Genomic DNA, 14,927 nt, shown 5'->3' with positions numbered 1-14,927 from the left:
GATTGAAATCAGCTGAAAGGTATACCTGCTGGAAGGAAGTCCCTGTGACTAAGGGCTCACCTTCCGAGGATGTTATGTTTCCAAGTAGAGAAGGAATTAGCTTGTTTCATCAAAATATAAGAGGTATTAAAGATAAACTCAGTGAACTGCTTATAGATGTTGACTCTGAAATTATTGGTATATCAGAGCATCACTTAAATAATTTGACAATTCAGAGGCTTCCTTTACCAGGATACAGATTAGTTGGCTGTTTTTCGAGGAGTTCCTTGCGGACTGGGAGAGTGGCTACGTATGTAAAAAAAAAACAGTATTCATTTTGAGTCCATAGGTGTATCATGGCACCGCACTGAACATATATTTGAATGTTGTGCAGGGGCAGTTGAATTTAGTGAAATTAAACTTCTAATTGTTGTTGTTTATAGGTCCCCTCACTCCGACTTCAGAGCATTTCTGCTTAAGCTAGAGAGGGTTCTTGAGTCTCTTTGTAGGAAGTACCAGAAATTAGTTATATGTGGTGACTTCAATACTAATTTTGTATATGATTGTGCAAGAAAAAGGATGTTGGTAGATCTCCTAAATTCATATGATCCGAAGCAGACTGTGTTTTTTCCAACTAGGGTGCAGGGGAACAGTTACACAGGCAGAGACAATATTTTTATTTATTCTTCATTACTAGATGGGCATTCTGTTGGTAAAAGTGCGAATGACCCTTAAGACTACAGTGCACAATTTTTTAACACTAAAAGGCTTTGGTACTCAAACAAATGTCATATTTAATTACAAACTATGTAGGAAAGTTAATCCAACAGCAATAGAGTTTTTTAAACCTTGTCAAGGAACAAGAGTGGCAGGACGTTTATAGTGCCGATAACATAGATGATAAATACAATGCTTTCCTTAACGTATTTCTCATGCTCTTTGCGAGTTGCTTTCCATTCGGTTACTGGCAGTAATAGGCAGCCCGGGTGACTGTCTAGTGGGATAAGGATATCTTGCAGAACAAAGTGGGAATTACATCAAATGTTTGTAGTCACCATCAAGCTACAGTAGCCCATTACAAACAGTATTGTAAGGTGCTTAAAAATATTAATAAGGCAAAGGGGATGTGGTATGCAAATAGAATAGCTAATCCACAGGATAAAATTAAAACCATATGGTTAGTTGTGAAGAAAGTGTCTGGTCAACGATATAAAGTTAGTTCGCTTTAAAAGTATTTCTGTTACTCATAAATCGGATATATGCACAGTATTTAACGATCATTTTCTGAACATTGCTGGTGAATTAAATAAAAATTTAGTTTCTACAGGGAGTCATATAATATTCTTGGCAAATGCCTTTCCGAGATTGATGTCGGAAATACTCCTCTGTGATACAGACAAAGGGGAAATTGAATCAATAATTAAATCACTGAAGACTAAGGAGTCTCCATGGATATGATGGAGTGCCTAGCAGAATATTAAAGTACTGTGCTGCACATGTTAGCCCTGTATTTAGCCATGTTTGTAATTTTTCCTTTACAAATGGTCAGTTTCCTGAGCGATGAAAGTACTCAGTAGTAAAGCCGCTTTATAAAAAGGGTGAAAGGGATAATGTAGATAATTTTAGATCTATTTCTATGCCATCAGTGTTTGCAAAAGTTATTGAAAAGGCTGTGTATGTAAGGATAATTGATCATTTTATATCACACGATTTGCTATCAAAAGTGCAGTTCGGCTGTAGAAGTCGTTTGACAACTGAAAATGCTATATTCTCTGTTCTCTCTGAGGTACTGGATGGGTTAAACAAAAGGCTTCGAACGCTTGGCTATTTTTGTATTTAACTAAGGTATTTGATAATGTTGATCACAAAATATTGCTCCAGAAGTTGGACCATTGCGGAATACGGGGTGTAGCTCACAATTGGTTCACCTCTTACTTTAGCAACAGGCAGCAAAAGGTCATTATTCACCATGTTGATGATGGCTGTGATGTGGAGTCTGAGTGGGGTACTGTCAAATGGGGCGGGGGGGGGGGGGGTCCCAGGGACCACTTCAGTTCCTTATTTATATAAATGATAGGCCCTCTAGTACTACAGGTAAATCTAAAATATTTGTTTGATGATGACACTAGCCTGGTAGTAAATGATGTGCGCAACATTGGCTCGATTTCAAATAGTGCAGTACATGACCTAAGTTCATGGCCTGTACAAAATAAACTAGCGTTAAATCACAGTAAGACTCTGTTTTTACAGTTTCTAACACACAACTAAACCTGAAGTTTTAATTTCACAGAACGGGCATATGATTAGTGAAACTGAACAGTTCAAATTTCTAGATGTTCAGGTAGATAGTAAGCTGTCGTGAGAGATCCACATTCAGAATCTTGTTCAAAGACTTAATACTGCCATTTTTACTATTAGAACGGTATCTGAAGTGAGTGATCCTTCGACACGAATATTAGTCTACTTTGCTTATTTTCATTAGCTTATGTTGTATGGTGTATTTTGGGTAACTCTTCCCATTCTAAAAAGTTATTTCTGGCTCGGAAACAGGTGGTTCGGTCAATAAGTGCTGTAAGATCACGAACCTCGTGTCGACCCCTGTTCACTAGTCTGGGTATTTTGACATTGCCCTCTCAATATATAATTCCTTACTGTCATTTCTTGTTAACATTATTACTTTATTCCCAAGAACAATCAGCTTTCACTCGTTTAATACTCGGCAGATATCAAGCCTGCATTTGGATCGGACTTCCTTTACTCTTGTGCAGAAAAGTGTGCAGTATACTGCTGCATCCATTTTCAATAAGCTACCACTCGAATTCAAAAATCTTAGTAGTAATCCACTCGCTTTCAAATCGAAACTGAAGAGTTTCCTCATGGGTCACTCCTATTCTATCGAGGAGTTCCTTGAAAAATGAAGCTGATTCTTGTTGTATTGTTGATTGCGTTTACTTAAACTTATTGACTGACTTTTTCGGGTTCATAAACATTTTTTTGTATTATATTGACACGTTCCATGACCTTGGAGATTTGCTCTTCAAATTGGTCGTACGGAAGTTGACGTGTAAATAAAATAAAAAAATTCTGCAGAACATATCCTGTGAATATGAATGAGTCGTTCAAGGCGTTCTGTTTCTTTCGGAACTTGAGTGTATAAACAATAATGTGTCGAAATGACTTTCTAACACTAGAAATTCAGTTTGCGTTGTTTACTTCTGCGACGCAGATAGCTTAGGAGCTGCAAAATTTCATCAAATTTCCATAGGATGGCATTTATCAGAGTTGTATTTTGTCTGTTCAGTACGTTCGTATTCACTCGAGAACGCGATTTGTTACAAAACTGCGTATATTATTTAATTACCACGTTTCGAGACACTCTTATCGTAGCATCCAATCATCGACAATACCACGTGCACCGTGACACGAGCGATATCTTAACGGTCTAGTATCTCTGCCGCACCGCGCCGTGTTGGTGCGAGTTAGCAGCAATGATGCAACGCTGCGCACGTCAAGGTCGCGCCCGTTACAAAACGTTGGCGAAGACTCAGCAGCCGGCAGTCAGTGGCCGGGACGCTAGCAGTGCGAGGATTGAGCAACTGTACCCGACCTACACGTGCTCACACCTCGTGCGTAGCCAACGCCCACGGAAAAGCTTCCTTAGTTACTGAGGTCAGTGAACGCCTTATATAACGCGTTTTTATAGGAACAAATAACAAGCAAAGAGCTAAGGCTTAAATGCTTAGAAGACCTTGAAGATACTCAACATTTACCACACTACCAGTACGCGAATTCATTTCGATCAAACTCTGCTTGGCACCGCCTCTCTTCTAAGTTTCGACTTATTAGTCACCTTGTAAAACCAGTACCACCAATCTGTTCCATTTATACATTCGCAGCCGTTTTGTATTTTTTGCGTATTTGTACCGAACTGTCTTGTTTTAATCTATATCCATACTACTATATAAAGATAAGACGCTCTTTAAATTTTTATTCCAAATCTTCTTCTTTATGAATATTCTGCAGATCACACGTGTCTGGCAGATGGTTCATCGAACCACCTTCAGAATAATTCTCTATTACTCCATCCTCGAACAGCGCGCAGAAAACGCACTATATCTTTCCGTGCGAGCATAGAGTAAATATCTCTGGAGTGAGCATTGTGTTCTGCGCATGTTGTAAGCATTGAACCAGGATTGTCACGTGTTTTCGGGACTTCGCTGTGCGTGTGTACTTTCTGCAGCGTTTGAAGTTTATAATATCAAGAGCTTTTTTTTTGTATTTCACCGTTTGTTGATAATGTAATAGCGATGGTAAATTACTGTTGTTGCTACGGACCCAAAGAAAAATATGTGAAAGGAGGGATAGTAACTTTTCATGGGCAAGTACAATGTAGCTCTAATTATAGTTATCATATAAGTAACAGACACTGTATATGTTTAAAAATTTCGAGACGCATTATAATTAAGGCTTGATTCTGTAGACCTATTTTTCTACGATTTTATGACTATATAATCGATATTACGGCTCGTACAAAAGATTACAAACAATCGCTTCCTCTCGTAAATTTGCTAGTGGAACAGGAAAGGGAATGGTTAGTTGTTTCAGCAAATACTATCCTCCATGCATTTTTCAGTGACTTGCCGATTATGTATATAGATTACTCAGTCTACTATTTATTTAATAAACTGGGAGCAAGTACGTAAAATGCGTTAAATAAGTACTTCAAAGTGTCACCAGTAAGAAAAATTGTGCTTTAATTCGCAAAAACGAGAAAATAAAGAAATAGCAGAAAAAAAGACGAATTAGCAGGGATATAATCGCTAATGTGCGGCAAATTCGGTGTTTTTCGGAGACTTTCAAAAGTACTAGCGTACTGTCGTTTTGCAAGACCATCACCGCAAAAATGTACGTGAGGCTCCGCAATACTATAAAGTGCCGTATCATACCGAAAACTACAAAAAATCGAGTGTATCTGAACTGTGACACCTATCGCAAAGAAGCAGAATGTAATATCACTTGCCCTTAAAAGTTACGTAGCTGGTTTATTCCCGGTATCAAATGGATACTGTTAAAATGTCTGCGCAACATATGTAAATAATCCACGGCACGTACGAAAAGGATCCGTCTGTACTAGGGATGTAGTGACATTCGAAATATACAGGGCGCTATACGGACAAACACACGACGTCCCGAGAACACGTGACCAGGCCGGCAATGTATGTTGACAACACAAAATCTGTTCTGCGCATGTGAATGCTCACTTCAGAGATATTTACTCTATGCGTGCGAGCTCCGTTTTCCCGTATTTTATTATGATGATCGTTTCTCCCTGCGTAGATCGGCGTCAAAATATTTTCGCAATCGGGGGAGAAAGTTAGTGATCGGAATTTCGTGAGAAGATTCCGCCCCAACGAGAAACGCCTTTGTTTTAGTTGTGTTCATCCTATACCATGTCCGTGACACTGTCTCCCATATTTCGCGATAATGCAAAACGTGCTGCTTGCTCTTCGTTGAACTTTCCCGATTTACTCTGTTAATCCTATCTGGTAAGGATCTCGGACCGCCCAGCAGTACTCCAAAAGAGGACGGACAAGCGTGGTGTAGGCAGTCTCCTTAGTAGATGTGTTACACTTTCAGAAGTGTCCTGCCAATGAAACAGTCTTTGGTTTGCCTTCTCCACAACATTTTCTACGTGTTCTTTCCAATTTAAATTGTTCGTAATTAAAATTCTTAGGTGTTTAGTTCAATTTACGGCCTTTGGATTATACTGATTTATCGTGTAACCGAAGGTTAAAGGATTCCTTTTAGCACTGTTGTGGATGACCTCACACTTGTCATTATTCATGGTCAACTGCCAATTTTCGCACCATTCAGATAACTTTTCTAAATCGTTTAGCAATTTGCTTTGATCTTCTGATTTTACTAGACGATAAACCATAGCATCATCAGCAAACAACATAAGACGGCTGCCCAGATTGTCTCCTCAATCGCCTACATAGAAAAGGAACAACAGAACAACTTGAAAAGTTCTTGACCGATTTACTTTATATAGTTACATGATGCTCTCATAAACATTCGAATCTACAAAGGCTGTAAATTTTATATTTATGAAGTGAAAATGTTGTCAAAACTCTCGAAATGTTCTTGACCGCCGGCCAATGTGATCGAGCGGTTCTAGGCGCTTCAGTCTGGAACCGCGCGACCGCTACGGTCGCAGGTTCGAATCCTGCCTCGGGCATGGATGTGTATGATGTCCTTAGGTTAGTTAGGTTTAAGTAGTTCTAAGTTGTAGGGGACTGATGACCTCAGATGTTAAGTCCCATATCGCTCAGAGCCATTTTTTTTTTTTTTTTTTTTTTTTCTTGACCGATTTACATCAAATTTTTATACGATACTCTAATACACGTTTCGACGGACATAGGCTACACACTTTTTAAATATGTATAAATTATAAATACGATAACTAAAGGGGAAAGGTTGTTTCCAGGTGTCTCGGGAAGTTCTTGACGTATTTACTTCAAATTTTTATCCGATACTCTCTGAACGTTCGGGAAGATATATACGAAATTTCTTCTTACTATATACACACTATAAATATATACACATAATATACAAAGGGGACGCACTGTTAGCAAAAAATCTCCAAAAGTTCTTGGACAGACACAGGCCACGTATTTTTAATGTGTGTGGTAAGAGTATTAATAGCTACAGTAATCTGTAAAGGGAAAACTGTTAGCAGACATTTCGAGAAGCTCTTGACTCTTTTAGTTCAGCTTTCTACACAATACCCTAGTAAAAAATTCCACGCACGAGGGTTATGTATTTCCTGTAAACAACAATGTTCCGGTTTTGTGTCAATACTGTCTGCAGCAAAGGAAATGCTTTGCTGTAAAATATGCCGTTTCGTTCTCTTTTTTGCAGTGAGTGTTGACTACGATAGCAAGGCATATAAACCAGTAGACAAATTGTTTCCCCCATATATATTTTTTCTCCTTACATAAAATTTTAAACAAAAATTGTGCACGTAACCATGTGCTGTTTTGTTTTGTACTTTGGGGTCGGTTTTAATAAAAAAAGGAAGTCATAAGTCTGTAAACTCTTCTTCCTTACGTACGACCTTGCAGTTTTAATTGTAAACCTGTGTTTGGCAAAGCTTTTCTTGCAGCATCTGACACTGCAGTTTGAAGAACATACCCGCGATTATCTCGAGTTTACTGAACAAACGCCTGTGAAAGGTATCTCCCGTCTTTGGATGTTTACTATCTTCCCTATTAGTTCTCCCTGGTAACTAAGTGTCCCAGACTATCAATACTAAAGAACCTCGGAAACGAGTGTTTTTTGAGCTACCTATTTTGCTTGTGTATTAGTTTTGCTTATGATTTTTGCAGCTAGCTGCCTTTCCTGCAACTACTTTTATACGATCGTCTGTCTTCTCTCTTGATGCATGCACCTAAGAAATAGACTTTTGGCACGTGATAGTGCTAAAAAGTGAGGAATGTTTTTGCTGTACTACTGTAACTTGTCACCTTTGTACCTACCAAAATACTAAGTTTTTCGCCCTCTTTCTATCACATTCGGAAGTCCTTGGACTGAGCAGAATTATAACGACTGACAGTTGTTGCGATTAAGTGTTTTGTATGTGTACATAAATGGCTGGGAATTGTGAAAAAATGGAAGGCCGAAGTTGGCCAGCATATTGTAAAGTCACCTCGAGCTGAAACAGAAATCCGAGGTGAGTTTTTAATGGTGGCGTTAGTGTGTTTGTCCTGGTCTTTCACCTTGTACCAAGGATGTTTCGTATGTAAGAGCTAACTGTTACACAATAACAGTGCTTAACCATAACTGAGCCGCTGAATGCCAAATTGTTTCAAGTTCCATGAATTTTCATTTAATATTACGCTAGTTTCTATCGTCAATTTGAAATTGCTATCGAAAATTTAATTAGTGAACATGCAGCGACCAATGAAAGTTTGCTCTTTATTAAACGTTCCAAATAGTTTTCTGGAACAGATTATTGAGGTTTAGGACTGCAGGAGTGAGGGGGGGAGGGGGGGGGGGGTTGGCCTTCTGTACATTGTGGTGAAGTTCAACGATCTAAGTAGCTGTATAATGCTCATTTATTTAACAGATGGAGCTTACTCCTGAAACTGCACTTACATGAATGACATATAAACAGTAATATGGTATGCTTCCAAACAACCAAATGGTGATAACGTACAATTTCTCCCAATGTACTGGGTGAATTAAGGACCGTATCATGGACGCGAAATTGCCCACACACAAGGATTCAAACTCCCCGAGTAATCGAGAGAAAATTTCGCCACTTTACATTAACAACTGGTCAATCTTCAAAGGCGGTTCGTCACTCACAGCAAAAATAATCTTGAAAGTTAACTGGGCGCACGATATATAAAGTAAATTAAGGACCAAGTTCGCTACCATCTGAATCTACGTTAAATGGAACTGCGATCCAAGTCGTCTGTGCCCCGGTAACTCCCGGTCAAAATCCTAACTTCCTTTCTTGCGCCTACAGAGGACGAAAAAACTTGGTAGGGATGCACTGACCAATCAGCAAGACGATTTGGCCCGAGGTTCCATGCGTTTCCTGCTATCAGAAAAAAACGAGAGATCGCTCCTCCGCCTTAAAATTTTTCACTCCGTTCAACGGCTGAAGTTTTGAAGACGGCGTCCTCAGGCTGGGTTCAAAGGGCCAACAGCATGGTGGCACGTTTAAGGGCGCGCGACTGAATGTTGCCACAGACTTTTGGCACAGGAGAGGACTTCGAATATTACATTCAGCTGTCTTTTCAGTCTGCTACAGCAAAATTAAACTAAGAATTCCACCTGAATTAACCCAGTTGCATACGTTTCCAATTACACCCACATTCATTGAAAACGATCGACCATCCATGTTTAGGACGGATGGGGTACATGTTGTGCTGACTAGTAATATCAATAAAATGAGTATTAAACACACTCAAATTAGGTACCCAGCGTGATCTTCCACCTTACATGAGAAATAGGAACAAACGCAGACACAGAGAATATACCCCGCGAACATGTTAAAGCAAAACCGCAATATTATCGAGAAGTGAACTGATTGACGACTTTCAGTATCAATCCTAGTACGGGGTGTTAAAAAGTCTTTCCGCAGTGCCGTATGATTGTTAGCCGCGCGTGCCATATGCCGCATTCAACATACCGAAATGAAACTCAGTGCAATACAAGTTGCTAATTTATTGAATATTCATTTTTACTTACAAATTTTCACATTAAATGTTGAAAGTGTCCCTACTGTTTTTGATTACACAATTCAATACGTCTAATCATGTTTCCAGACACATTTCTTCTGTAACAGACGCAGTGAAAGTGGATATTGCAGTTTTCAATTCATCGATGGATTTTGGACGTTTTGATAGACAGTTGCTTTCGCTGCAACCCAGAAGAAAAAGTCAGGTGGTGTTAGGTCAGGCGATCGTGGAGGCCAAAGTCCCTGTGAAATTATGCGATCACCAGTAACATCAGCAAGCAGTGACATTGAAACGCGAGCTTATGCGCGGTTGCACCATCTTGTTGAAAATAACCGTTCAGTATTTCACTTAACCCAAGTTCTCCGATGAATGGGTACAGAATATCACTGCAGTATCTTTGTGCGTTTATTGTTTCGTTGGAAAAACCCAGGCAGGTGAATAATCATACGGCACTGCGGAGAGACTTTTTGAACACCCCGTATGTATGTCACGACCTCTGGTTCAAGTAGTTGCGAGTTTACCTCGTGTTGGCGGACTTCGGCTTCACTTTTATCGCATTTCCCATTGATTTTATGAAATGTTAAAGCAACGTATGTTAGGACTCATTATATCATATTTCCCTTCAAGAGCCATCGAATGTAATTCAAAAAATATTTATGTGATTAGTGTGTTCTCGGCTGATTGGATGGGATCGTTGGGTTAATGCCCGTTAACCGTGTCGAGAAAGTAGCCAATAATGTCTGCAACAGGAAAAGAATTCACATCCAGCGCTATGTAAATATAGTCTGCCAGATTTGTAACTGCTCTTCACAGGAGAAGTTCACCCGCACATTTACCACATTCATTTGTTAAATGTTTATCTGTGAATGTTAAGTTTTACTTAAGTAGTTGTCAAGCACTGTTAAAAATAAATTAGTTACGCAAGTAACTCAAAAAGATAATGTGACTAATAATAACACAGCAAAATACTGTCAAATTCTGTTGAGAATAACATATGGATCTCAGCAATTAACAAAAATATTTGTTTCCAGAATTAAATTTTCACTCTTTGTTCCTTTCCCCACTACCACACATCCAAAACCTCATATCGATATTTCGAACATTTTATGAAGCGTTGCAGGCTTTCAAGGTATGTGTATCAGTCTATCCTAATATAGATAACTAATAACATTCCTCTTTACCTTACCAATAAATTTTAATGAAGTTTTACAATTTTTAATCCTTGACATACTTTGGTTCCCCATGTCCTATAGATAAATTTGTTTTTCCACACTGTCATGATTGTACTCTTAAAGTTAACATGTAGTCTGAAGTTCCTCCACACCAATAGTTTGTTATTAATTTCTTCAAAATTAATCTCCGGCATGCTATTATCTTTCACGACAATACTGAGCTACTGTCAGCTGTTACATATGGCGTCCATATTAGTAACGTAGCAGTAACACTGTGGAGGATGGTGCGTTTATTGTTTCGTTGAAACTTTGACGCTCGTATCATAGTTAGATGTATACAGGACCACACACCAAGCTGAAAACAGAACTGATAATCAGCACTGCTGGATTTTCGCTTCACTGGGCTGTGACATTCGATGCGCCACAGCAACAAATCAACCCTCTCCAAAGCCTGATGTTCTGATCAGATCAATGATAAATTTCAGAACTGCACCATCATTTGATATAGCGAAACACCTGCACAATTTTCTACAAAAACGCTTTACGTCCACAAACAACAGAAGCCTAGCAAACACCAGTGACCTAACCGAAAAATAAAGTCTATGAAAATACACAACACAGCAATACTACTCTCATTTGACATCACATCAATGTACATTCACCTATCAAACGAAGGAACAATCACAATAATTGAAAGACAACTGAGAGAAACATTATCCCAGAAACACAGGCTCAAAGGGTCTCAACTATTTTCGAAGTAATTGCAGAGCTAAATTATTTCAAATTTAAAGATGAATTCTGCATCCTACAGAAAGGACTCGTGAAGAGATCAGTCACGCGTGGCTCGATGGCCAGCATCTTCCTCAACCACCTTGAAAACAAAATTCTTGATGAAATAATAAAACCTAAATAGTACAAAGTACTGTACATGTGCCACTATGTTAGTGACATAATTAGCATGATAGATGAAACACATGCCGCTGTGGTACAGTTACATAAAGATATCAGTACTGTCCACTTCATCCTTGAAAGCGAAGCAGAGAAAACAATACATTTCCTCGACATCACATGAAAAATAAAAAGCCCAAATACTAGTCCGCAATATTTAAAAAACCTCCACAATAATTCACAACATGTCAGACCACTCAACAGCCCACAAATAGGCCAGACTCAGATACTCCCTTGACAGCTGAGCAGAATTCCAATGGACATACATAGCTACACACAAGAACTAAACATAATCAGACAGTTCACCATAGAAAATGGGTACAAGGTAAATACAGTAGCAACGCAAAGAATAGGAACAGTAAGAAATTGTAAGGCGAGGAACAACTTTTTTCTGATTTGATCGGGATGCACATTAAAGGAAAATCGCGTTGTTCAAATCTCTAAGCTCACCAACGTTAAAGAAAATGCGAAGTTTCAAGGATTCATTTTAGCCTCTTAAGTATTACAACAATAGTATCGTAACGTTTTGACGACACTGCCAATGTAATATTTGCCTTTCAGTTGTTTGCGAGACAGTTTGGCGTTTCAGTTGAAAGCGCCCCTGGGCACGTGCTGAAGTAACTGATTGATGTACGAGGTAAGTCCATCTTTGAAGACAAATCCCGTTAACATAAAAACTGAACAGGACGTCTACATTGCTTTCCTCGGGCAGAATATGCACGTCTCCGTAATGAGGTTACAAAAGTGTTGCTATTGTATATTTAGACCAACATACGCGTGTTTGTGTGTGGGGGGGAGACGTTTTTTCGATTATGAAACTAAATGAGAGATGATTATGTGGCAGCTGAGTGCGGAAATCTGTGAAATTGTCCGCGCCTGTCCGCATGCCGACAGTTTGTACAAGATAAAAATTATATATCTACAACTACATATATACTCCGTAAGTCACAGTACGCTGCATGGCAGAGGGTACCATGTACTACTCCCAGCCATTTCCTATCTTGTCCCACTCACAAATAAAGCGAGGGAAAAACGACTATTTATACGCCGTGTGAGCCCTAATTTCTCGTGTCTTACCTTCGTAGTACTTACGCGCGATTTGTGATGACGGCAGTAGAATCGTTCGGCAGTCATCCTCAAATGCTGGTTCCCTAAATTTTTTCAATCCCTCCAGGGATTCCCATTTGAGTTCCCGCAGCATCTCCGTAACAGTTCTGTGTTTTTCGAACCTACCAGTAGCAAATGTAGCAGCCCGCCTCTGAATTGCTTCGATATCTTCCATCAATCTGACCTGTTACGGATTTCAAGCACTCGAGTAGCTCTCAAGAATAGGTCGCACCGGCATCCTATATGCGGTCTCCTTTACTGGTGAACCACTTTCCTAAAATTCCCCTTCTCTACCACAGCTTTCACATGCAAATTCCACCTCATATCGCTTCGGAATGTTACGCCCAGATATTTAAACGACTTGACTGCGTTAAGCAGCGCACTAGAAATTAGAAATACCGTACCCGAACATCACAAGTTTGATCTTCCTACTCATCCGCATTAACTTACATTCATCCACATTTACTGTTAGCTGCCATTCATCACACCAACTGCAAATTTTGTCTAAGTCGTCTTATCTTCCTACAGTCACCAACTTTGACACTTTACTGTACACCACAGTACCATCAGCGAACAATTGCAGATTGCTGCCCATCTCGTCCGCCAAATCATTGATGCATGTAGAAAACAACAGCGTTCCTATCACACTTCCCTGGGGCACTCTTGCACTCCTGACGATATCCCTGTCTCCGATGAACACTCGCCATCAAGGATTACTATGTTCTATTATTTAAGATGTCTTCGAATCACTGACATATCTGTGAACTTATTCCATATGCTTGTACCCACGTTAACAGCCAGCAACGCAGCACAGTGTCAAATGCTTTCTGGAAACCTAGAAATGTCGAATCTGCCTATTTCCCTTCATCCATAGTTAGCTTTTTGTTGTTGTTGTTGTTTTTATGGGGAGGGAGACCAGACAGCGAAGTCATCGGTCTCATCGGATTAGGGAAGGACGTGGAAGGAAGTCGGCCGTGGCCTTTGAAAGGAACCATCCCGGCATTTGCCTGGAGCGATGTAGGGAAATCACGGAAAACCTAAATCAGGATGGCCGGACGCGGGATTGAACCGTCGTCCTCCCGAATGCGAGTCCAGTGTCTAACCACTGCGCCACCTCGCTCGCTCATAGTTAGCATAGTTAGCAGTATAGCCGGCCGGAGTGGCCGAGCGGTTCTAGGCGCTTCAGTCTGAAACCGCGCGATCGCTACGGTCGCAGGTTAGAATCCTGCCTCGGGCATGGGTGTGTGATGTCCTTAGGTCAGTTACGTTTAAGTAATTCAAGTTCTACGGGACTGATGATCTCAGCTGTCAAGTCCCATAGTGCTCAGAGCCATTTGAACCAAGTTAGCAGTATATCATGTGAGAAGAGGACAAGCTGAGTTTCACAAGAGCGATGCTTCGTACACATAAGCTACTCAGTCTCAAGAAAGTTTAGTATATTCGAACTGAGCGTATGTTCGAGCATTCTGCACCAAACGGAAGTTTGCAGGTCCGTTCTTCTACCCTTCTTTGTACATTGGAGTCACCTGCGCCTTTTTTCATTTGCTTTGGACTTTGTGCTCGGCGAGAGTTTCACTATAAATGCAAGCGACATAAGGATCCAATGCCGTAGAATACTCTTCGTAAAATCAAACTGGGATTCCATCTTCAGTGCGCCAAAAATAATTGAGTAGTAGTGAAAACTTGTTCTTTTCAATATATGTTGTTGAGAAATGTGAAACATGAAACTTTGTCACACTAAGTGAGATTGCACCGCCATTTAAAGGCGGCGCGTTCGCCTGTTCGCAATTTGCCCATCTTCACGCTCAGATAATGTGACGTGGCAGTGCGGGAAAAGTGCCAGAATGGCTGAGCGCTACGGCACACGTGCCAGGGAAAGGTCTGCGAGTCGAATTCTTGGCCATCCGTAAATTTTCCCACTTTTAAAATAATTTATATCAGCGAGAGAAAGTATAGACGGCGGTAGGAAGAAAATTGTGGCAGTTGCTGGCTGTTTGAGCCTTTGTTGAATGTAGTAACTCTTAACAACTGTTAAATAATTGATGTAACATAGCTATGGGCCGGGTAATAGCCAACAATAATGAACGTAGTACAAGCAACAATTTATTGGTGGTCAACTCATCCGCCCTTCGTTTACGCTTCTTTCAAGCGGTCTTACACCTTATTGAGATTATTTGAGAAATTATTAAAAGTATTTTAATTTCGTCTTTGCAACAACAAGAAAATGTGCATTTTTTTCAGCACATGCGTTTCGTTTTATTGAAGTAAAGCATCATCAGTGGTCCCTAATGAAACGTATTTCCAATCTGGCTTGCTTTCAGCATCTAAAAACAGGTCGTTAGAAAAGATGTTGATGTCACGTACGAAATGTTACGCCCGATTTTCACTCACATCTGGAAATGCTGTCTGTGCACGTGTGTGTGTTATTCTCTCGTTGAACATCAGGCTTTGGATATTGTTGTTAATGTGG

The 14,927-nt window shown here is 40.0% G+C and overlaps 1 protein-coding gene across 1 annotated transcript in view; it reads left to right on the top strand.

Annotated features, from left to right (window-relative positions):
- Positions 1–3,537: 3,537 nt before the first annotated feature.
- Positions 3,538–14,927, top strand: part of LOC124606333 (UDP-glucosyltransferase 2-like) — a 76,507-nt gene continuing 65,117 nt past the window's right edge. The window contains exon 1 of the mRNA XM_047138316.1: positions 3,538–3,648. The gene's annotated coding sequence lies outside the window, so the exon portion shown is untranslated. The remainder of the gene's footprint in view (positions 3,649–14,927) is intronic.

The sequence above is a fragment of the Schistocerca americana genome, chromosome 3, assembly GCF_021461395.2.
Source record: "Schistocerca americana isolate TAMUIC-IGC-003095 chromosome 3, iqSchAmer2.1, whole genome shotgun sequence".
Lineage (NCBI taxonomy): Eukaryota > Metazoa > Arthropoda > Insecta > Orthoptera > Acrididae > Schistocerca > Schistocerca americana.
This window is presented reverse-complemented; position numbering and strand designations above follow the sequence as displayed.